The sequence below is a fragment of the Indicator indicator genome, chromosome Z, assembly GCF_027791375.1.
Source record: "Indicator indicator isolate 239-I01 chromosome Z, UM_Iind_1.1, whole genome shotgun sequence".
Taxonomy (NCBI): Eukaryota; Metazoa; Chordata; class Aves; order Piciformes; family Indicatoridae; genus Indicator; species Indicator indicator.
This window is the reverse complement of record NC_072053.1, coordinates 69,794,677-69,816,588: the sequence shown is the minus strand read 5'-3', so window position 1 is coordinate 69,816,588 and position 21,912 is coordinate 69,794,677.

The window sequence follows — 21,912 nt, the reverse complement described above, 5'->3', positions numbered from 1 at the left end:
TATAACATCTATAGATCCTTGAAGTCTAAATCTCTTTCTTCTTCTTGTAATAACAGTAAAGGAGTAGCCTTGGAAATGCATCTCAGAGAAGTTTCATTTTTCCTGCTGATAACAGAGATATCACTCAGCCGGCTGATGTAAGTTCAGGCAAAAAGAATCCCAGAATGACTCGACCACACTTTCAAGACATTTAATTATCAAATTTTTGTTTCATCATATCTGGTGTGATAAATTGTCTGAATAATAGAATCATAGAATTGTTTTGGTTGGAAAAAACCTCTAAGAGTCCAGCTATTAACCCAGCACTACCTTAACAACTAATCCATGTCCTGAAGTGCCACGTCTACACATTTCTTGAACACGTCCAGGGATGGTGACTCCATCACTTCCCTGGACAGCTTATTCCATTGCCTGACCATTCTTTCAGAAAAAAAATTTTTCTTAATATGCAATCTAAACTTCTCCTGACACAATTTCAGGCCATTTTCTCTCATCCTACTACCTGATAGAGAGAAGAGGATGACCCCACCTCACTACAGCCTCCTTTTAGGCAGTTGTAAGGGGCAATGATATGTCCCCTCAATCTCCTTTTCTCCAGACTAATCAGTCCCAGTTCCCTCAGCCACTCCTTCTCTAGACCCTTCATGAGCTATGTTGACCTTTTACGGACACACTTCGGCATCTCAATGTCTGTTGTAGTGAAGCCAAAACCGAACACAGTATTTGAGATGCAGCCTCACTAATGCATAGTACAGGGGCAATTGTGATGATCACACAATTCCTGATAGAGGACAGTATGATGTTGGCTTTCTTGGACATCAGAACACACTGCTGACTCATGTTCAGACAGCTGTCAGCCAGTATTTCCAGGTCCTTTTCTGTCATGCAACTTTCCAGCCACTCCCCCCCAAGCCTGTGGTGTTACATGTAGTATGTGTCTCAAGTATAGGACCTGGCACTTGACTTCATTAAACCTGGTCCCATTGATCCAGCCTGTCCAAATCTCTTTGCAGTCTACCCTCAAGCAGATCAAGACTCCCACCCAAATTAGTGTCATCTGCAAACTTGCTGAGGGTAAACTCAATTCCCTCAACCACATCATTGACAAAGATATTAAAGAGCACTGGCCCCAATACTGAGCCCTGGGGAACATCACTAGTGACTGGCCACCAACAGGATTTAACTCCACTCACCAGTCTCTTTGGACTTGGTCATCCATTCCGGTTTTATCCCAACAAATCATCCATCTGTCCAAGCCATATACAGACAGTCCCTCCAGGAGGATGCTGTGGGAAGCAGTCTCAAAGACTTTACTAAAGTCTCGATAAACAACATGCACAGCCTTTCTATGCCTTTAAGAATTCCCTCTTGAACAATGTGCAGCCTTCCCGGACTCTTTGGGCCTTCAGGACTTCCTCCCAAGGGGCTCTGTCCATCAGTCTCCCAAACATGCCAAAGTTTGCCTGCTGGAACTCCCAGGTGTCAGTTCTGCTGACATGATTAAACTATTTGTACCAAGGCACACATAAGTTTTTATGGAGTTACCCACATGTAGCAAGAATAGAATCTACTCTTTTTGCAGTGTTATTTTTGCAGAGACGAGGTCAGAGGTTGGGATGATATGAAATTTTCAAAAGATGCAGTATAACTTGAAGAAAATCTACAACTGTAGAAAGCACAAGCCACTTGTCTTTTACATTCCTTAACTGTTTTCTTGCAACATGGGTAGCACGCATTCTATTCGTGACAGTAGCTCCAGTTCATTTACCTTCTAGCAGAGATTTCTAGTTGCTAAAAATCAATGTCAGGTAAAGTGAACAGGAAAAAAAAAAGACAAAGGGAAAAATATGCTGGACATGATCACAAACTGGTGTTACAAACAATATTTATTCCTCTGATTTAACAATTAAATGAGATTTTTTTATTAGTCTTCTGTAGCAAAACCTTACATATAAGACTCCAGCGTTGGCTGCAACCAGCACAAACATCTGGATAATACCAACATAATAACCATAGTGGGCACAGATAATTCAGTTGTGATATCTAAATCCCACATGTATACCTACAAAATACGTCTTAGACTGAACAATCCAAAGGAAAAGGAAAGAATAATTTACTGAAGATGTGAAATAAAAGGATAATTCAACAACCTACAAAATTAATTGCTTTCTTCTCAAAAACCCATGTTTTAGTGTTCTGCATATACTCCAACACTATGCATCACACACCTCTTATAAGCCTAGATTTTATGTAAATTAATTATCATGCGACATTGAACTAATGCCATTAAAATTATTCCTGTCCTTGAAAAGGAAATAAATTTCCTAGCACAGTTAGAAAATGGGAGAAAAGGTTCGTTTTCTTCTTACTTTTTTTTTTTTTAATCTCTTTTAAGGAATACTGTTTCTCTTATCCATCTTGCTACCCAAGTAGAATCTGTAAGAAGTCTCTTCCTTAGACATACAGCATTTGTATATCATAATATTCGATGCTGTGGAGATAATGTTTCACTATTCTAACTCTAAAGGTTGCTAGAGGGATACTTTTAGGACTGTCATTACTAAGCCTACTTTTTTTTCTCAAGATCAATTAAGAAACAACATTCCCTTTCTTCTTGATATTGTTTATTTTTTCTTGTGATAACTCTAGGTTTTTCCTTGCTTTCGTGGTATGGTAGTGGTTAAAAACTCATGTGACATAAAGCATAGTGCAATACAGTTCCAGAAAGTAGTTTTCCATATAGCTGCTGAGGCTGTTAAAATTGAGATATAATACCTCTTTTAAGTATAAATTAGGCAATTTGAATTAACTTGTAAAATCTTAATGCTAGAAGTAGGTACCGAAGAGGATCAAATATCCCAAATCTTCATCAACTCTGCTTTTCAAAAGGTATGTTTATCTTAATTTTTTACACTTGCAGCATTACCTTTAAAGCATTCTAAACCAAATAGGCATTTCCTAAATGGCTGATATAGAAAGACCGGAGGGAAATGGAATGCTGAGCCAAAATTGTCAGGGACAGTCCAATTTAACTGATAAAGACTTCAAAATGTCTACTGGAGGTAATAGGACAATTGAATTTCTGTAATATTTAAGATTAAATACCCCTAAATAAACAATGCCTGTGCTTTGCAAAGGACACTTTATATGCAAATATTCTTACTATTAGTCCAAATCATGGTGGTAAATATCATTTATATTACCATTTTGTTTCATTTTCATGGTATGTTATGTTACACTATGTTACATTATGTTATATTATCATAGAATCATAGAATCACAGAATCAACCAGGTTGGAAGAGACCTCCAAGATCATCCCAGGCCTAAGCAATCAACTTGACCATAGCACTAAGTGCCTCATCCAGTCTCCTCTTGAACATCTCCAGCGATGGCGACTCCACCACCTCCCTGGGCAGCCCATTCCAATGGGCAATCACCCTCTCTGTGAAGAACTTCCTCCTAATATCCAGCCTATACCTCCCCTGGCACAGTTTGAGACTGTGTCCTCTTGTTCTGCTGCTGGTTGCCTGGGAGAAGAGACCAACCCCCACCGGCCTACAACCTCCCCTCAGGTAGTTGTAGACAGCAATGAGGTCACCCCTGAGCCTCCTCTTCTCCAAGCTAAACAGTCCCAGCTCCCTCAGCCTCTCCTCATAGGGTTTGTGTTCCAGATCCCTCCCTAGATTTGTTGCCCTTCTCTGGACACGTTCCAGTACCTCAACATCTCTTAAATTGAGGAGCCCAGAACTGGGCACAATACTCAAGGTGTGGCCTGACCAGGGTTGAGTACAAGGGAAGAATAACCTCCCTTGTCCTGCTGGCTACACTATTCCTGATACAGGCCAGGATGCCATTGGCCTTCCTGGCCACCCAGGCACACTGCTGGCTCATGTGCAGCCTAATATCGAAGAACACCCCCACGTCCCTTTCTGCCTGGCTGCTCTCCAGCCACTCTGTCCCCAGCCTGTAGTGCTGCTTGGGGTTGTTGTTGCCGAAGTGTAAAACCTTGCACTTAGTCTTGTTAAATATCATCCCATTGGCCTCTACCCACCCATCCAGCCTGTCCAGGTCCCTCTGCAGGACCCTTCTACCCTCCAACAGTTCAACACCTGGTCCTAACTTGGTGTCATCTGCAAACTTACTGATGATGGACTCAATTCCTTCATCCACATCATCAATAAAGATATTGAACAGGATGGGGCCCAGCACTGATCCCTGGGGGACACCACCAGTGACTGGCCACCAACTGGATGTGGCACCATTCACCACCACTCTCTGGGCACGGCCCTCCAGCCAGTTCTTGATCCATTTCAGAGTGAATCTGTCCAAACCACGAGCTGCCATCTTTGCCAGGAGCTTCTTGTGTCAGACAGTGTCAAAGGCTTTGCTGAAGTCCAGGTAGACTACATCCACAGCCTTCCCTGCATTCACCAGACAGGTAACCTGATCATAAAAGCAGATCAGGTTGGTCAGGCAGGACCTGCCTCTCCTGAACCCATGCTGGCTGGGCCTGATCCCCTGACCATCATGTAGGGTCTGTGTGATTGTACTCAGGATGACCTGTTCCATCACTTTGCCTGGCACCGAGGTCAGGTTGACAGGTCTGTAATTTCCTGATCCCCAGGGATCAGTGCTGGCCCCCATTCTGTTCAATATCTTTATTGATGATCTGGATGAGGGGATTGAGTCAATCATCAGTAAATTTGCAGATGACACCAAGCTGGGAGCAGGTGTTGATCTGTTAGAAGGTAAAAGGGCTCTGCAGAGGGACCTTGAGAGGCTGGACAGATGGGCAGAGTCCAACAGGATGGCATTCAACAAATCCAAGTGCCGGGTGCTGCACTTTGGCCACAACAACCCCATGCAGAGCTACAGGCTGGGGTCAGAGTGGCTGGAGAGGAGCCAGGTGGAAAGGGACCTGGGGGTACTGGTTGACAGGTGCCTGAACATGAGCCAGCAGTGTGCCCAGGTGGCCAAGAGAGCCAATGGCATCCTGGCCTGCATCAGGCATAGTGTGGCCAGCAGGAGCAGGGAGGTCATTGTACCCCTGTACACAGCACTGGTTAGGCCACACCTTGAGTACTGTGTCCAGTTCTGGGCCCCTCAGTTTAGGAAAGATGTTGAATTGCTGGAGCATGTCCAGAGAAGGGCAAGGAGGGTGGTGAGAGGCCTTGAGCACAAGCCCTATGAGGAGAGGCTGAGGGAGCTGGGACTGTTTAGCCTGGAGAAGAGGAGGCTCAGGGGTGACCTCATTGCTGTCTACAACTACCTGAAGGGAGGTTGTAGCCAGGAGGGGTTTGGTCTCTTCTCCCAGGCAACCAGCACCAGAACAAGAGGACATAGTCTCAAGCTGCGCCAGGGGAGGTTTAGGCTGGAGGTGAGGAGAAAGTTCTTCACAGAGAGAGTGGTTGGCCATTGGAATGTGCTGCCCAGGGAGGTGGTGGAGTCACCATCCCTGGAGGTGTTCAAGAGGGGATTGGATGTGGCACTTGGTGCCATGGTTTAGATAGGCATGAGGTGTAGGGTGACAGGTTGGACTCGATGATCTTGGAGGTCTCTTCCAACCTTCTTGATTCTTGATTCTATTCTATTCTATTCCTGGTTCCTCTTTCCGGCCCTTTTTGTGGATGGGCATCACATTGGCCAGCCTCCAGTCATCAGGGACCTCACATGTGATCCAGGACAGCTAATAAATGATGGAGAGTGGCTTGGCCAGCTCATCTCCCAGCTCTCTCAGCAGCCTAGGATGGATCCCATCAGGTCCCATGAACTTGTGAGGATGCAAGTGGCTCAGCAGGTCCCTTACCGCTTCCTCCTGGATTACAGGGGGACTATACTGGTCCCTGGCTCCATCTGCCAGTCCAGGAAGCCAGTTGTCCTGCAGACAGCCTTGAAGACTGAGGCAAAGAAGGTGTTAAGTACCTCTGCCTTATCCTTACCTTTTGTTACTGTATTCCCCTCCACATCCAATAAGGAGTGGAGGCTGTCCTTGCCTCTTCTTTTACCATTAATATATTTATAGAAATATTTTTTATTCTCTTTTATAGCCATGGCCAGTCTAAGTTCTAAATGGGCTTTTGCCTCTCTAATTTTTTTCCTACAAGACTTAGCAATGTCCTTAAACTCATCCTGGGATACCTCCCCTTTTTTCCAAAGTTGATACAGCCTCTTTTTTTCCCTTAATTCCTTTAGAAGCTCCTTGCCCATCCAGTCTGGTTGTCTCCCTCGTCGGCTCCTCTTCTGGCACATGGGCACAACCTGTTCCTGTGCCTTCAGGAGGTCTTTCTTGAAGTAAGTCCAGCCTTCCTGAACCCCTTTGTTTTTAAGGGCTGTTTCCCAAGGAACTTTCTGAGTTAGTTCCTTGCATAAGCCAAAGTCTGCCCTTCGGAAGTCCAGGTGGAGGTTTTGGTGCTGCCCTTCCTGGTTTCACCATATATTGAAAACTCAGTTATTTCATGGTCACTGGACCCTAGACAGCCTCCCACCACCACATCTCCCACCAGCCCTTCTCTATTTGTAAACAGCAAGTCGAGCAGGGCTGAACCCCTGGTAGGCTCATGTAACAGCTGGGATAAGAAGCTATCCTCCATACACTCCAGAAACCTTCTAGACTGCCTCTTCTCTGCAGTGTTCAATTCCCAGCAGATGTCTGGCAGGTTAAAGTCACCCACAAAAACAAGGGGAAGTGATCTTGAGGCAGCCTCCAGCTGCTTGAAGAAAATTAAATCAACCTCTTCTTCCTGATTAGGTGGTCTGTAACAGACTCCAACCAGGATGTCAGGCTTGTTGGCCTTCCCCCTAATTCTTACCCATAGGGACTCAACCTGATCATCCTTAGTCTCAACCTCCATGATGTCCAGAGTCTCCCTAATATACAGGGCCACCCCTCCACCCCTTCTCCCTCTCCTGAAGAGTCTGTAGCCCTTGATTACCACACTCCAGATGTGAATGTCATCCCACCACGTTTCTGTGATGGCAACAACATCATAGTTTTCATCCTGTACCAAGACTTCCAGCTCCTCTTTGTTACCCATGCTGCGTGCATTAGTGTACATACACTTCAGCTGGGCTGCTGGTTTTGCCCCTGTCTGTGGCTTACCACCCTCAGCCTCCTTTGGTTCATCTCTATGCTATGCTTGTTCTCATAGGGTCTGCTTGTTATGCTATGCTATGCTATGCTATACTATACTGTGCCATGCTGTGTTATGTCATGTTATTTTGGTTTTATCTCAGAATCACAAAGCACATCTTCTGATTGTTGTCATTTGCACAGCAAAGCAGTGCTGTAATGCATGAAAGGGATTATGGCGTACATTTTTATTGCACTCCATTGTTGTTGAACATTAAATCCATGGGACCAGAGTGCAGCCAGTCTTCTTGAACTGAGTATAAAATGCCTTCTCAGAACCACCTAAGTTTTTCTATGGATCTGCTTCAAAGATATTTCACCCTTTGCCAAGGCAGAAGTGGCCTGAAGCTCAGTGAGCTAGAATAGAGTGCAAACCTGACTTCATAGGTGGCAAAAAAATCTAGTGACACTGGCAAAATAAGTACTCAATGTATTAAAGTAATAATTCTGATAATGGTGAAAAGAATGGTGTGTATTAGTGGCTTTGTTTCCAATTCATTTTGCATGTACAATTACGGTATTTACCTTCAAGTTACGCCTAGATTTGGCAATTACTTTTTTTAAAAGATGACTCTGGATGATTCTCTACTTATTCTCCTTCTGTGGTTTCTGATTTTTTTTTGGTAGTTTAGTTGGTGTATTTTTTTTTCTTTTTTAACTTTTCTTGAGCATTCACATGCATATCCTAATTCACAACTCAATTTTAATTAAAAGTTTTTTTCACTCATGAGGTTGGTGATAAATGATATTTTCATCACTATTCAGAATTTTCCCATCTCTCCTGAGTCTACCTTTAGTTTTTACAGTGATCTTCAGTTCATACAAAGCTGTTGTCTTGCCTATAAGAGCTGTTCATTTATTCATAAGGTGCCGTCAGTAGAGATGGAGCAAAAAAGGACAACCTGAAAGTCATTCTGAAACAGCAGCAACAGATAACAAGTTGGGACAGCCCATTATTTTATTACCTAGAGCCATATGTCAAGGAGTAACAAAGAAATCACAACAATGTACTGGAGTGCTGTTGTGTATAGAGCCTGAGAAAGATCTGCTGAATAATAAATCTTGAATAATAAGAACTAGTTCTCTGAGCACTTAATCCCAAAAGACAATACAAAACATAAAGCAAAATCCCTGCAAATTAGAAAGATTTTATAATTTTTTATCTGTCTGTGTTCTGTTAGGCTAACTACAGTCAAGACCTCTTTAATCTTTTCCCTGAAGGATACTTTGAAAACTTACCAAATAAGGATTATGCTACCTTAGGAGGGGAAAAATTGTTCATTTGTGGAAGGGTTGGGGCCAGGCAGATGGAAGAAAGAAACTGCTGAATCAAACTACAATAAACAGTGTTAGCATACGTGCATGTTGTAAATGAGGAGATGAGACAGTAATCAACAGTAATACTGAAAAATGAGGCCTAGGCTCCTTAGTTTTATAGAAGTAGAAATGTGTAAAATAGAATTATAATATTCCTTGTGGCCTAATAAAGTTACCAATAAATAATAAATCCGTGATATCTTTTCTACACCCATATTGAGATGTGTGCATACACACTTTTATATCTACCTCTGTAACCTGATTGTGCTGATGGAAACAGTTCTTTTTAGGGCAGTTTCCTTGCTGCATCAAGGCTACTTGGCAGTTTCAGTTGTTTGTACATCTCAGGTTGACTCACAGAGCCTATTCTTTTCTTCAATAGGAAGTCTTTAGGATAGGTGCTCAAGCGGGGTCTGACAGCATCTTAAGAGTTTATGAGGAGTTTGTTTTTTCCCTTGTCAGGGTAATTGTTCTGTGGGAGATTTCAAGATCTTGAGACTCCCTCCACCTGCCTCAGACCTGGTACTCAGTGCTTGAGGCATCTGCGATTTTTGGAAATCCAGCAGCCAGCTCATGTAGCTTGTAAAACAAAAGGAGTTTCTATGAGCAAGTGTACTGCATTAACAACACTTGATTCTAGATAGTTGCAGTGCACTAGCAATTCAAACTGAAAGAATAACAGTGGCTGAGCAGAACAAACTTCCAACTGTGAAGCAGTTATAGTGCTGTTGAATGGCTGATTTCTTGTGTGTGGTCTCTTTAGTTCCCTGATGTGGTGTGCTTATAGTTTTGCAATTGGATAAAATAGATTGGAACGAGTGCTGTCATACAGAACTGCCAGCTGTTCCACTGTTAATAAAGACACTATTTAGCTATTAATACATCCCATTCTTCTCTGCTGTGCTTATTCAAACAAGCTATCTTTGTTTGTAGAGAGGGTGTGACTGCACCTGGTCTGGATTCAGGAATCCACAGCCTGTAAGAGACCCCTTGGTACTCTTCAATAACAATGCCAGCTTCCAGTGAGAGCTCTATACAATGATGAGACAGAATGGGATTGCTTTTCTAACAGATTTAGCAGACAATGTTCTAAAAATATTCAGGCTTTGGAGTTAGCTTCCTACAGCTTGTGCTTAAGCTTTTATTTATTAAACCAGTTTATTTGTAGCATGAAATTCTTTAGCATCACTGAAGTTTTAATTTTAGTACTTCACAAGAACAAAGAAAAAGCATGGGAACTTGACTGAATTGCTTAGGTTGTCCTTTGTATTTGATTTTACTGGACACGAAGTCTTGATTCTTTGCATGTTGAAGGAATGAAAGAAAAAGCCCAAGTCTTATTCTGCATAATACCATTGCAGACAGCTGACTTTCATTAAAAGGGATTTAATTTTAGAATATTTCCCATTTATATGGACTCCCTAGAAACTGTTGGGATTTTCTTTATTTTGTTTCTGGGTTTGGTTTGTTTTGGTTTGGTTTAGGGTTTTTTTGCAGTTGGTTGGTTAGTTGGTTGGTTGGTTGGGTTTTGTGTTGGTAAAGAAAACTGGTGCTAAACCTGGCTTTAAACTAAAACCCATACTACAGTTGTCCTAAAAAAAGTGATTTCATAAATTTGCGTTGATCAGTTGCTGGTGTATTTTAAAGTAAATCTAGAAGCTAGAAGAAGATGAAGGTGGCTAGTGATGAGCCCAGTCCTTGATTTGTTTCTGCTTAGGAATTCCTTTTTTTCTCTGTAGAAAATGTTACTGTTGTCATCAAGTGCGGTAAATGTTCCCCATTGCTTCCAGTGGTGGTTTTCCCTAGGTAATAAATAGAAAGCACATTTCTCTGGTTTCCTTCCACATTGATTTAAGCCAATGACAAATATTCTGAAAATCCCTTGCCTTCTTTATATGGCAAACTTGGAACACAGTAAGACACTATCTCCTTAATACAATCTCATTTCTAATGCTACTTTGTAGCATACTAATGGAAATGGTTCTATTAATTTTAATTAAGGAGTAATTATGTGTAATGTGACAACCGCAGACTAAATATCAATCCAGACCTTGGATCAATGACTGGCTGTAATATATGGTGTGAAATAAGCTCTTTTTTCCCCTTACGTTATGTCTTCAATCTGAAGTGAGGGTGGTGAAAATCACTGCGAAAAGTCCATACTGATTACTTTAGAGGACACTGATTAAAGATTTATTTAAATATTATGGGTTCATTAAACAATATACCCATACAAGGATACTGTTCATTGATTACACATTTTTGTCTAAGGCTACGGCCAAATTTCAAATACAAATTTAGATATATTAACCCTCTGAGAAACCTAAATATACTACCTTCCAGGTAAGCAGACAACCAAAGGGAATGCTGAGATGCCAGCATTATCAGATTATTACCAACGAAAGAGAATGTTTTCAAGTCACTTTTAATTAAAGTTTAAAACTGTGAGTTTTTAGAGTTTCAAATTCACAGAAAGAATAAAAATTTATTTGTACTTTCTTAAACTATTTGGAATTTTTTAATAATAGTTGCATAACTGTTTTAAGATGGGGTTTAAAAGTTAGATATAAAAGAATATTTTATTACAAGTAGTAAGAATTTAACTGCAGTTCTAAGCTACTAATTTTCAGCAAGAAACCACAATCTTGGAGACCTATGGCTCTGTCAAGAACTTGATTTCTTCTCTAGAATTATCCACTGCCTAACAAACCAAGGTATTGAGATGAACACTAGTAAGAAGCTATTTCTTTGACTTGTTCCCTGTCTTGGTTTCATTTCCTGCTACAAATTTTGGAGCTTCCTTGTTTGTAAGATGATTAATGAAAGCTTGGGAAGGGCAAACAGTTCTGACTAATCCTGTGCTCGGTGCTCATGAAGTAGTCTGCAACTGCAGCTCCTAACTGTATCACACTCTTTCTAAATAATCTTGAGAAAAATAGCATGTCTGGAGGACAGCTCCCTGTATCTGTCTAAAACCAATACACATTTGTGAAGACAGATCTATTTATTGCTTTTAAGAGCAGCTTTTCTAGTCAGATACTGTTTCTTACTTCGGACCTGTGTAATGGTCAGCTATTTATGTTGATGTTCCTTAGTGTTAGTACAAATAAACAGATAGTAAAAATAGATAATTAAAAGTCCTTAAAGCAAATTCTGTACTTTGTGGGCTGCACAAAAGAAAAGGAGAGAAGTAAGAGGAAGGTAAGCTAAAAGAGATAAATACAAACGTAAATACAAATACGTAGCACATGCTTACTTTTCCTGTTGAGGAAAGAGAGCATTTGGATTTTTTCATCCAATGTAATTCATTTTAACATTCCATTATTTACAAATACAATGCATCATCTCACTTGTTGGGTGTTGAATTATTGATGTGCTTTTTTTGTTAAACTAGGTCAGTGAAATATTTAAACAAAAGCATTTTGTAATAGGAATAAACAGAGAACAAAATGAAAGGAATCTGCTGGTGACTTGTGAAGGTTACATTAACCACATTGAATCTTAGTTGCAGATTGCACTTACACATGTCTCACAGTGTAACTCCAGGCTCTGTTCTGCTCTTGTTAATCAGTTTTACTCTGATGCAAATGCCTTGACATCTTGGAGTTACTCCTAATCCATAGCAATACAAGGAGGAAGAGATCAGACCATGAATGCTTTTCCCATATCTGTAACTTGTCAAAAGATAAGAGCATTAGAATATTATCATCTTTAAAGGACAGAAGCAAATATCTGTTAATATCTTGGGAGAAGACAAGATTTTACTTTTCCTAGAGGCATTTATTTGTAACATTGACTCATAATAATAACACCCTGCAGTGAACAATAAAACATTTACAAAATCTGAATTTCTGACTGCTTTAGGGGGTTTTATTTGTTTGTTTGGGTTTTTTTTTTACAGAATTGGTACTGAGATTATGGAAAAAACATGTGTCATTAAACATGTGGGATTAATCTTATAACAGGTTGTAAAATCCTTGATTACCTTGAAAGTGAGCAAGAATGGACCTCAACTAAAGAACTGTTCTCTCAATGATTGCCTAACTACAACATTTTCAGAGGACCCTAGTAGATCTCACTGTATGCACTTATCTACACTGTGCAGCACCAGGCTTTGGTGTTTGTCTCTTCACACTGCATTGTTTAGTGCTAAATGACTGACTTCAGAATAACAAAGCATAATAGAACTGGAGGTAAAATACAATTTCATTTGAGATTAACTGAACCTTTTCACTTGATGCAGGATGGTCTTTTGTGGGATGTGAGAAAAGAATAATGCAAAGATGTCCCCTGGGTTTTTACTGACATGAAGCTCAACATTTTAATGGCAGAACCCCTACACTTAACTGCAAGAACTTCAAACCATATATTGATATGGGAGGTGAGATAGAGAAAGCATATAAATATCTGTAATCCCAGCCCTGGATTCCTATTTAATCATATCCTCTGTTTCTCCTGACCTCAATTCAGAAATGCATTCATGCTCTTGCACCTGCTCCTTCAGTTATATCTGAAGCTGACTGAACTACTTATCATGAGCAATTTGTCAGATCTGCTGAGGAAATTTTTTTACAGAAGACTTCAGCGACTCAGAAGGAAGAGAGCAATTTCTGAAAGTGGCCCAAGCATTTACAAACTTAATTCAGTGCCTCGTAACTCTGGTCTCTAAGTGTTCATGTGATATTTAGAAACAGGATTCACATTTTATTCCATCTTGCTTTACCCCATTTCTTACTTCATGGTAACACTTGAGTGTAAAGCTTAGTTTTGATTCAGTTGTTTATTTTTCATAATTTATTGAAAATCCATGCCTTTAATACCTATAAAATTAGAGGGCGTGTTATGAACTGTTCATGTGTGATATGTGCTTGGAAATCGTATGTGCTGCACCTATGCTTAATCACATTTGCCTGACAAAGCTTTTCAAATCCTTTGAAATGAGAATAAATTCAAACAGTATTTTCTGGAGTTTGCATTTCTGAGGTAAAGGATTGGGAGAATTTGACAGAGAGAAGTATTTCCTTCCTTCCTTCCTTCCTTCCTTCCTTCCTTCCTTCCTTCCTTCCTTCCTTCCTTCCTTCCTTCCTTCCTTCCTTCCTTCCTTCCTTCCTTCCTTCCTTCCTTCCTTCCTTCCTTCCTTCGGTTCCTTCCAAATTCCTTGCTTCCTTCCAAATTCATAGAATCATAGAATCATAGAATCAAGAAGGTTGGAAGGGACCTCAAAGATCATCGAGTCCAACCTGTCACCCTACACCTCATGACTATCTAAACCATGGCACCAAATGCCACGTCCAATCCCCTCTTGAACACCTCCAGGGATGGTGACTCCACCACCTCCCTGGGCAGCACATTCCAATGGCCAACCACTCTCTCTGGGAAGAACTTTCTCCTCACCTCCAGCCTAAACCTCCCCTGGCGCAGCTTGAGACTGTGTCCTCTTGTTCTGGTGCTGGTTGCCTGGGAGAAGAGACCAAACCCCTCCTGGCTACAACCTCCCTTCAGGTAGTTGTAGACAGCAATGAGGTCACCCCTGAGCCTCCTCTTCTCCAAGCTAAACAGTCCCAGCTCCCTCAGCCTCTCCTCATAGGGCTTGTGCTCAAGGCCTCTCACCAGCCTCGTTGCCCTTCTCTGGACATGCTCCAGCAATTCAACATCTTTCCTAAACTGAGGGGCCCAGAACTGGACACAGTACTCAAGGTGTGGCCTAACCAGTGCTGTGTACAGGGGTACAATGACCTCCCTGCTCCTGCTGGCCAAACTATGCCTGATGCAGGCCAGGATGCCATTGGCTCTCTTGGCCACCTGGGCACACTGCTGGCTCATGTTCAGGCAGCTGTAAATCAGTACCCCCAGGTCCCTTTCCACCTGGCTCCTCACCAGCCACTCTGACCCCAGCCTGTAGCTCTGCATGGGGTTGTTGTGGCCAAAGTGCAGCACCCGGCACTTGGATTTGTTGAATGCCATCCTGTTGGACTCTGCCCATCTGTCCAGCCTCTCGAGGTCCCTCTGCAGAGCCCTTCTACCCTCTAACAGATCAACACCTGCTCCCAGCTTGGTGTCATCTGCAAATTTACTGATGATTGACTCAATCCCCTCGTCCAGATCATCAATAAAGATATTGAACAGGATGGGGCCCAGCACTGATCCCTGGGGGACACTGTTAGTGACAGGCTGCCAGCTGGCAGTGGCACCATTCACCACCACTCTCTGGGCTTGGCCCTCCAGCCAGTTCCTAACCCAGCACAGAGTGCTCCTGTCCAAGCCACAGGCTGACAGCTTGGCCAGGAGTTTGCTGTGAGAGACAGTGTCAAAGGCCTTGCTGAAGTCCAGGTAGACTACATTCACAGCCTTTCCTACGTGCACCAGGCAGGTCACCTGATCATAAAAGGAGATCAGGTTGGTGAGGCAGGACCTGCCCTTCCTAAATCCATGTTGGCTGGGCCTGATTCCTTGGCTATCCTTCAGGTGCGCAGTGATTGCCCCCAAGACAATCTGCTCCATGATTTTCCCTGGCACTGAGGTCAGGCTGACAGGCCTGTAGTTCCCAGGTTCTTCTGTCCGTCCCTTCTTGTGGATGGGCGTCACATTGGCCAGTTTCCAGTCTTCTGGGACCTCTCCAGTGAGCCAGGACTGGTGGAAAATGATGGAGAGAGGCTTGGCCAGCTCATCTGCCAGCTCTTTCAGCACCCTAGGATGAATCCCATCAGGTCCCATGGACTTGTGAATATCCAAGTGACTCAACAAGTCTCGAACTAATTCCACATGGATTTCAGGAGTACAACACTGCTCCTTGACCCCATCAACCAGCTCAGGAGGCCAGTTATCCTGAAGTCCTCCTGCCTTACTGTTGAAAATGGAGGCAAAGAAGGTATTTAGAACCTCAGCCTTTTCCTCATCCTTAGTTACAATGTTAACCTCCACGTCCAATAAGGAGTGGAGGCTCCTCTTGCCCCTCTTTTTAGCATTAATATATTTATAAAAATGCTTTTTGTTATCCTTCACTGAAGCGGCCAGTTTAATTTCTAACTGTGCTTTTGCCTCTCTAATTTTTCTTCTACATGATCTAACAACATCCTTAAACATATCACTAGTTGCCTCTCCCCCTTTCCAAAGGTGATAAACTCTCTTTTTTTCCCTGAAATCCTTCAGGAGCTGCTTGCTCATCCAGGCCGGTTGTCTTCCCCGCCGGCTCGTCTTATGGCATGTGGGAACTGCCAGTTCCTGTGCCTTTAAGAGGTCCTGTTTGAAGTAGGTCCAACCATCCTGGACCCCTTTCTTCTTAAGGGATGTTACCCAGGGAATTTTCCGAATAAGTTGCCTGAACAACCTGAAGTTTGCCCTCCGAAAGTCCAGAGTGAGGGTTCTGTTGGTGCTCCTCCCTATTTCCCTGCATATTGAAAACTCCACTATCTCATGGTCACTGCACCCTAGACAGCCTCCAACCATCACATCTCCCACCAGCCCTTCTCTATTTGAGAACAGCAGATCAAGCAGAGCCTTACCCCTGGTAGGTTCACCTAAGAGCTGCATCAGGAAGCTGTTATCCATACACTCTAGGAACCTTCTGGACTGTCTCCTCTCTGCTGAATTAAGTTCCCAGCAGATGTCTGGTAGGTTAAAGTCCCCCACAAGGACAAGGTCTGATGATCTTGAGACAGCTTCCAGCTGCTTATAGAATATCTTGTCAGCCTCCTCGTCCTGGTTGGGTGGTCTATAACAGACTCCAACCAGGATGGCAGTTTTGTGCGGCCTCCCTCTGATTTTAACCCACAAGCATTCAACCCTTTCATCTGCAACCTCGAGTTCTGAGGCATCAAAAGATTCCCTAATATACAGGGCCACCCCTCCTCTTCTCCATTGCCTGTCTCTCCTAAAGAGCTTGTAACCCCCAGTGCAGTACTACAATTGTGAGAATCGTCCCACCATGTTTCTGTGATGGCAACTACATCATAGTTCTCCTGGTGATTCAAGAGTTCCAGTTCATCTTGTTTGTTGCCCATACTGTGTGCATTGGTGTACATGCACTTCATCTGGGCTGCTGATTTCACCAGTTTATGTGGTCCTCCCTCCTCTCCAGGGAGACTGGTTTCCTCACCCACCCCCTTCAGACCTAGTTTAAGGCCCTCCCAATGAGTCCTGCCAACCCCAGTGCCAGTACCCTCTTACCCTTTCTAGATAAATTCAACCCATCTAGGTCCAGCAGGTCAGGTGCAGTAAGAGCCCCATGAATTCTTTCTGAATTCTTTCCTTCCAAACTCCTTCTGAATTATTTCCTTCCAAACTCCTTCTGAATTATTTCCTTCCACTTTCCCTTTTTTTCTTCCTTCTAAATTCCTTCATCTTTATGAATTCCAAATTAATTCCTTCCTATATACATATGCAATGCAAAACAGATTTTATCTGTATGTTTTCTATCCATCTAGGTAAAAGAATTGATTTTTTTTTGGGGGGGGGGAGACTACTGCTGTTTTGGTATTTATACCACATAGGAATGTAGAAAAGAATGGCATATACCCTCATTAGGCTTCATTAGTCATATAGCTGTTGCAGCACTCTTTAGAATGGACTGTACTCAAAGAAATGTACTAATGAAGAATTAAAGTTCTTAAATTTGATCAACATTTGCATGCTTCTACCAAACCAAGGAGTTTCTTTACCTTGTGCTATGCTGGCACCAAATTACTCCCATTTGGAACTTACTTATATAAGGCAAAAGCCTTTAAATATGTTTGTCAAGAAAAATTTTTAGCAAAATCATTAAGATAAGGAATGTCTGCAGAGGTAGGAGTTATTCAGGTTATACACCAAATATATGTATATCATGATTTTTGTCTTCTCTGCTTTCCCTCTCCTTCCCTTCTTTCTTTCCTTTTACTCTTTTAGGGAGAGAGAGAGGGGTGCATGGGGAGGTGGAGGGAGATGTTCTTTCAACTAAATACAATACTATGCAACAAATCGACACATTGCCACAAGTAATGTATGCCTCTGTCAGTGTGCAGTGCAGTTCCACTCATGGGGTTATAAAATACTGAAAATGGAAATATAGCCTAAGGAATAGTTTTTCATTCTTAGCTCAAAAGTAATCTCAGAGACAGAAGATATTAAAAAGGCAATATACTACTTCTTCCTTTAGAAAAGGACAAGCAAAGGCAGAAGGCATGAAGACATTGGGCAAACTATCTAGCAGAAATAGGTAGGTTAAAAAGCTGAACATAATGCTCAAAGGCAGCAAGAACAATGCTGCTGCCGTTATCTTACTGATTTCTTTGTGTGGTGATACAGGCCTGCAGCATTTGTTATAGCTCTGTTTAGATCTGTTGAAAAAAAGGAAAAAAGAAAAAATAATAGCAGAAAAGAAAAGAAGGATTTTTGCCTCTTTTTAGTCTACAAAGAGGTGAAAAAACAGACCACAAATATGGGGAAAAGTGTACTTTTCTTCCCCTTATTCGGGGCCTAAGTAATATAAATTTATGCAACCTGAATTAAGAGTTCTTCATATCTGCTTTGTGGGAAAGGGATCATAGCTCCTTGTTAATTGCCAAGATGTGCAGAAAACTGTTGGCTAATTATTACCTTTCTTGATTTTGGCTTGCTAAATAGGTATACTTTTCTTTCATTTGTTCCATTAAAGTGTTAGTATTCAAACAGCCACTTTAAGAGCAACAGGTAAAAAGCTTGTCTTCTGCAGATTTACTGGGAAGATTACCTGTCTTACCCTAACTCTTACGGTGAAATATTTCTACTGCATGTAAATGAAAACAAATAGGCAATGTCTGTTAAAGCAAATAAACTAGTATGCCACAGGTGTACAACAGGATGTGAGGTAAACCTAATTTTTCTGTACTTGAGACAAATACTATCTCAGATATATAATTAATTTTAGTATGTGTTGTCTTTTCCAATGACTATATCTGCAAGTTTGATTTTTCTCATGTTAACACTCCATAAACATTCAAAATAACACCTGTTAAATGGAAACTTGAAAGACACTTCCTCCAGTTATGCTAATGAAAGAGGCCCTATGAAACTGAGAACTGGTGCACATAACTGACCTACTAGTTGAATAGGAGCATGCAGAGTGTGGGAGCAAGCCAACCTCATAAAATGCAGTATAGCGTAGAGGCTCAAGCCTGTTTAAGACACCAGCCCCTCTTAAGTGTCTGCCAAGAATCTGGATCCAGAACATAAATTACATCACTGAATTTTATAACAGACTGATTTCATTTTGTCACGCACTCCAAGACCCTCTAGGTTGCTGTTGGTCCTGAATGGTTCCTGAGGGTTGTGGCAATTCAGAACTCAGACACTGAACAAGGCTGCCCAGTCCTGCTTTTAGGTGACATAAGGCTTGGACTTTTGTGACATTTCCTGACATCTCAGCAGCTCCCTGAGAGGTAATCTCAGGTTCACCCATGATAGCTGTGATAGCAGGTAACCACAATAAGAGGTATGAAGGCATGAGGCAGATTAGTAATATGACATGAAAAGGGCTATTTTCATAATTTTAAACAAACACTACTGTGCATGATACTGACACACAACTATAGTCATTTCATTCAGGAATAGGTAGTGTTCACCACATTGTTAGTATTGTGAATTTGTACTGTTGTAGATAGAAGTCACACAGCCTGGGGCCTTGTACCTTCACCTATTGTTTTCCCCGTGTTATGATAAATTTCCAGCAACACTTGATTAAAACTGCCAATTTGTTGGGTATAAAGAAAGTCTCTCAACACTACCAGGACTAATTACATTGTCCTTGCCAAAGGGATAGTTGAATAATTGCATGCGATTATTGCACAGCTATAGTGCTTTTCATGTCAGTGGCAATGCAATGAAGATTGATTCCCTTTAATTAATCATTCAAAAATAACCCCTCATATCATTCCTCAAATAGGAGTGAACATATTCTTACATCTTTCTTCAAAAAGGTTCCTGGATGTATTTGGTTCCCTGATGAGATATCATTGCAGTGTATGTGTGTATGTCCTAGATAGGAGAGCTTGCTTTGTAATTATTTGGTGATCCTACTCTCATTATTTCTTCTTGTTCTTGAACATGCTTTATAATTTTGATAGGCACAAGCACAAGAATGAAAAAAAACCCAACATTTGCTAATTGAACTCCAGACAGTTCATGAGAAAGAGTGTCACCAACACTGAGTTTATTTATATTTATCTATTTCCCAGTCCTTTTGAATTCAAACGGTCTATGCAATCATGCAGAATTACATGATGATATGAATTACTGCAAGTATATCTTGCCTTCATAAAATAATTAGAAGTCAATGGGTTACAACCTGCTATAACTGCTGCCCTTTCTCAATATCTATATTAGTGACAAAAGTTAACCACTTGTAGTTGTTTCTTTTCTATATCTGTATTTTCTAAATTCTATTTTTTTCATATATGACTATTACAATTTCAGATAAACTAGCAGGAAACTATCTTTTAAATGGGCTAACTACTTATAATATTGGATACCAGAAAGGGGGGGGGGGGCTGGGGGGGGGGGGGGCTTGTTTGGGGCTTTTTGGGGGCGGGGGGAGCTTTCGTTTTATTTTCCCAAGAATAGTTTTATAGGTCTTATTTTGGTATTATAAAGGTATTGCAGAGATTATATAATTTAAAATAAAACACATAAAATGCAGAGGTAACAATTCATATCTATTTCTCATATTTTATGTAATCTGAATAAATCTCATTCTTAAACAACGAATATGGCTTCTATTTGATTGTAAAATATTTGCGTATCTGAGTATTTAAAAATAAGATAGAAGAAACTGATAAAGTTACATACAATGATATATATATATATGCATGAATTTGTGTTGCACTAATATATTTTGTAATTTAAAGTTTGGAAAAAGAAGTCTAACACCTTCAGCACATTATAATACGAGAGTGTCTGTGTGCATCAAAACCTTAAGTTTGTTTCCGCAGTTGTTCTAATCAAAGGCTTATACTCATGCATAACTGAAACAGACTACAAAAGCTGGTCTGCTATGTAACTATAGGTAATACATAAAAGTCTTTATGCACCTAAGATATCAAATAAAAGTAATTGTTTGCTTTGTTTTACTACTGATGGGTGTTGGCTACTATTCATCATTTTGCAAGTGTATTTGATGGCAATGCCTCTGACATCTCAGAATACATGGGGATAGGAAGGAAGGTGGGTTATGAGATGGCAAAGCTCTAACTGCTTTATTTAGTGGGAGCTGCTGGGATCAGGATGTAACCCCTGGCCAAATATCTGTCAGATTCTATGAGATACTGCTTGTGGTGGAATACCAGAAACTGAGATTTACAATTGCCTCTTTATTAAATACAGTCTAAATACTGTTACAGCCATAAACAAGTATTCTAATTACAAATGAAAGCACAAATTGCACTTTTTTTTTTTTTTTTTTATCTATAGTGGGGGATGTCTCTAACAGGCCCGGTGAATTTAGCAGGCAAAATATCTGCACCTCTGCACATTGTCTGTCAGTCACTGTCAGGTAGAGGCTATTTTGGCCAAAGGACATTTTTCAGTGTAATGAGAATTAAATGCAGAAGAGCTTGGCAACTTGAAAGAAAAACCCCTTCTTTGACTGCTTCTCAGTATCCCACAAGCCCAACTCAGCTTCTCTCCACACCACACCATGAAGATACCATCCAGAAGGGATTCCTTTCTCGAGTAAGAGTCTGTGCTTTTAGCACAGTAAGGAGAAAAATTTAGCAATAGTAGAAAGTGTTGCATTTGTTATTGGAAACAAATGCTTGGACATCACCCATGTCATGCCAGAAAGAAGAATAATGTTTCACCACTCTACTAATTTACCAAAATATCTCTCTAGGGAATATATTCAGTAGAAGGAAATACACACACACACACACACACACAAAAAGCAAAAAAGCAGCAACAATGAATGTAGATGCCATGAATTCTCCTGGGGTTTAAGCTGAATTGTCTATTTCATTCTTTCAAGAGCTAGTTTTTTTATACGCTAATTGCACATTCATTCTTTAATTTTTCTATGTTTAAAGATTAAAAAAAAAGAATGTGGCTCACAATTTCTTCTCTAAATTGTTGAACATTTGCAGAAGATACAGAAAATCACAGTTGGAAATCTGCAGGAAACAAAATTATATGTAACTACTTGAGAAGACTTGAGAAATATGCAAGAGCATATTTTGTACTGAAGGATGTTACACTGCCTGTAACCTCTTATTTTAGCATAGAGACTCAGGTTGACTAGCACATCTTCAACAATTAATATCAAATTTTCTCATTTTGTGAACCAAAGATACATATTTTTAACTGGATTTCTTGGGAAATGGTACCTGTGAACACCACGAAAATAGAAAGCTTGTGGGTTTTACTTTCAGCTTGTCACACAAAGAATTGTTATGGTAGAATATCCCTCTTTTTGTTCTTACCTGCAAAACGGAGGCTTGAGGTAAAGTGAAAGAATGCATAA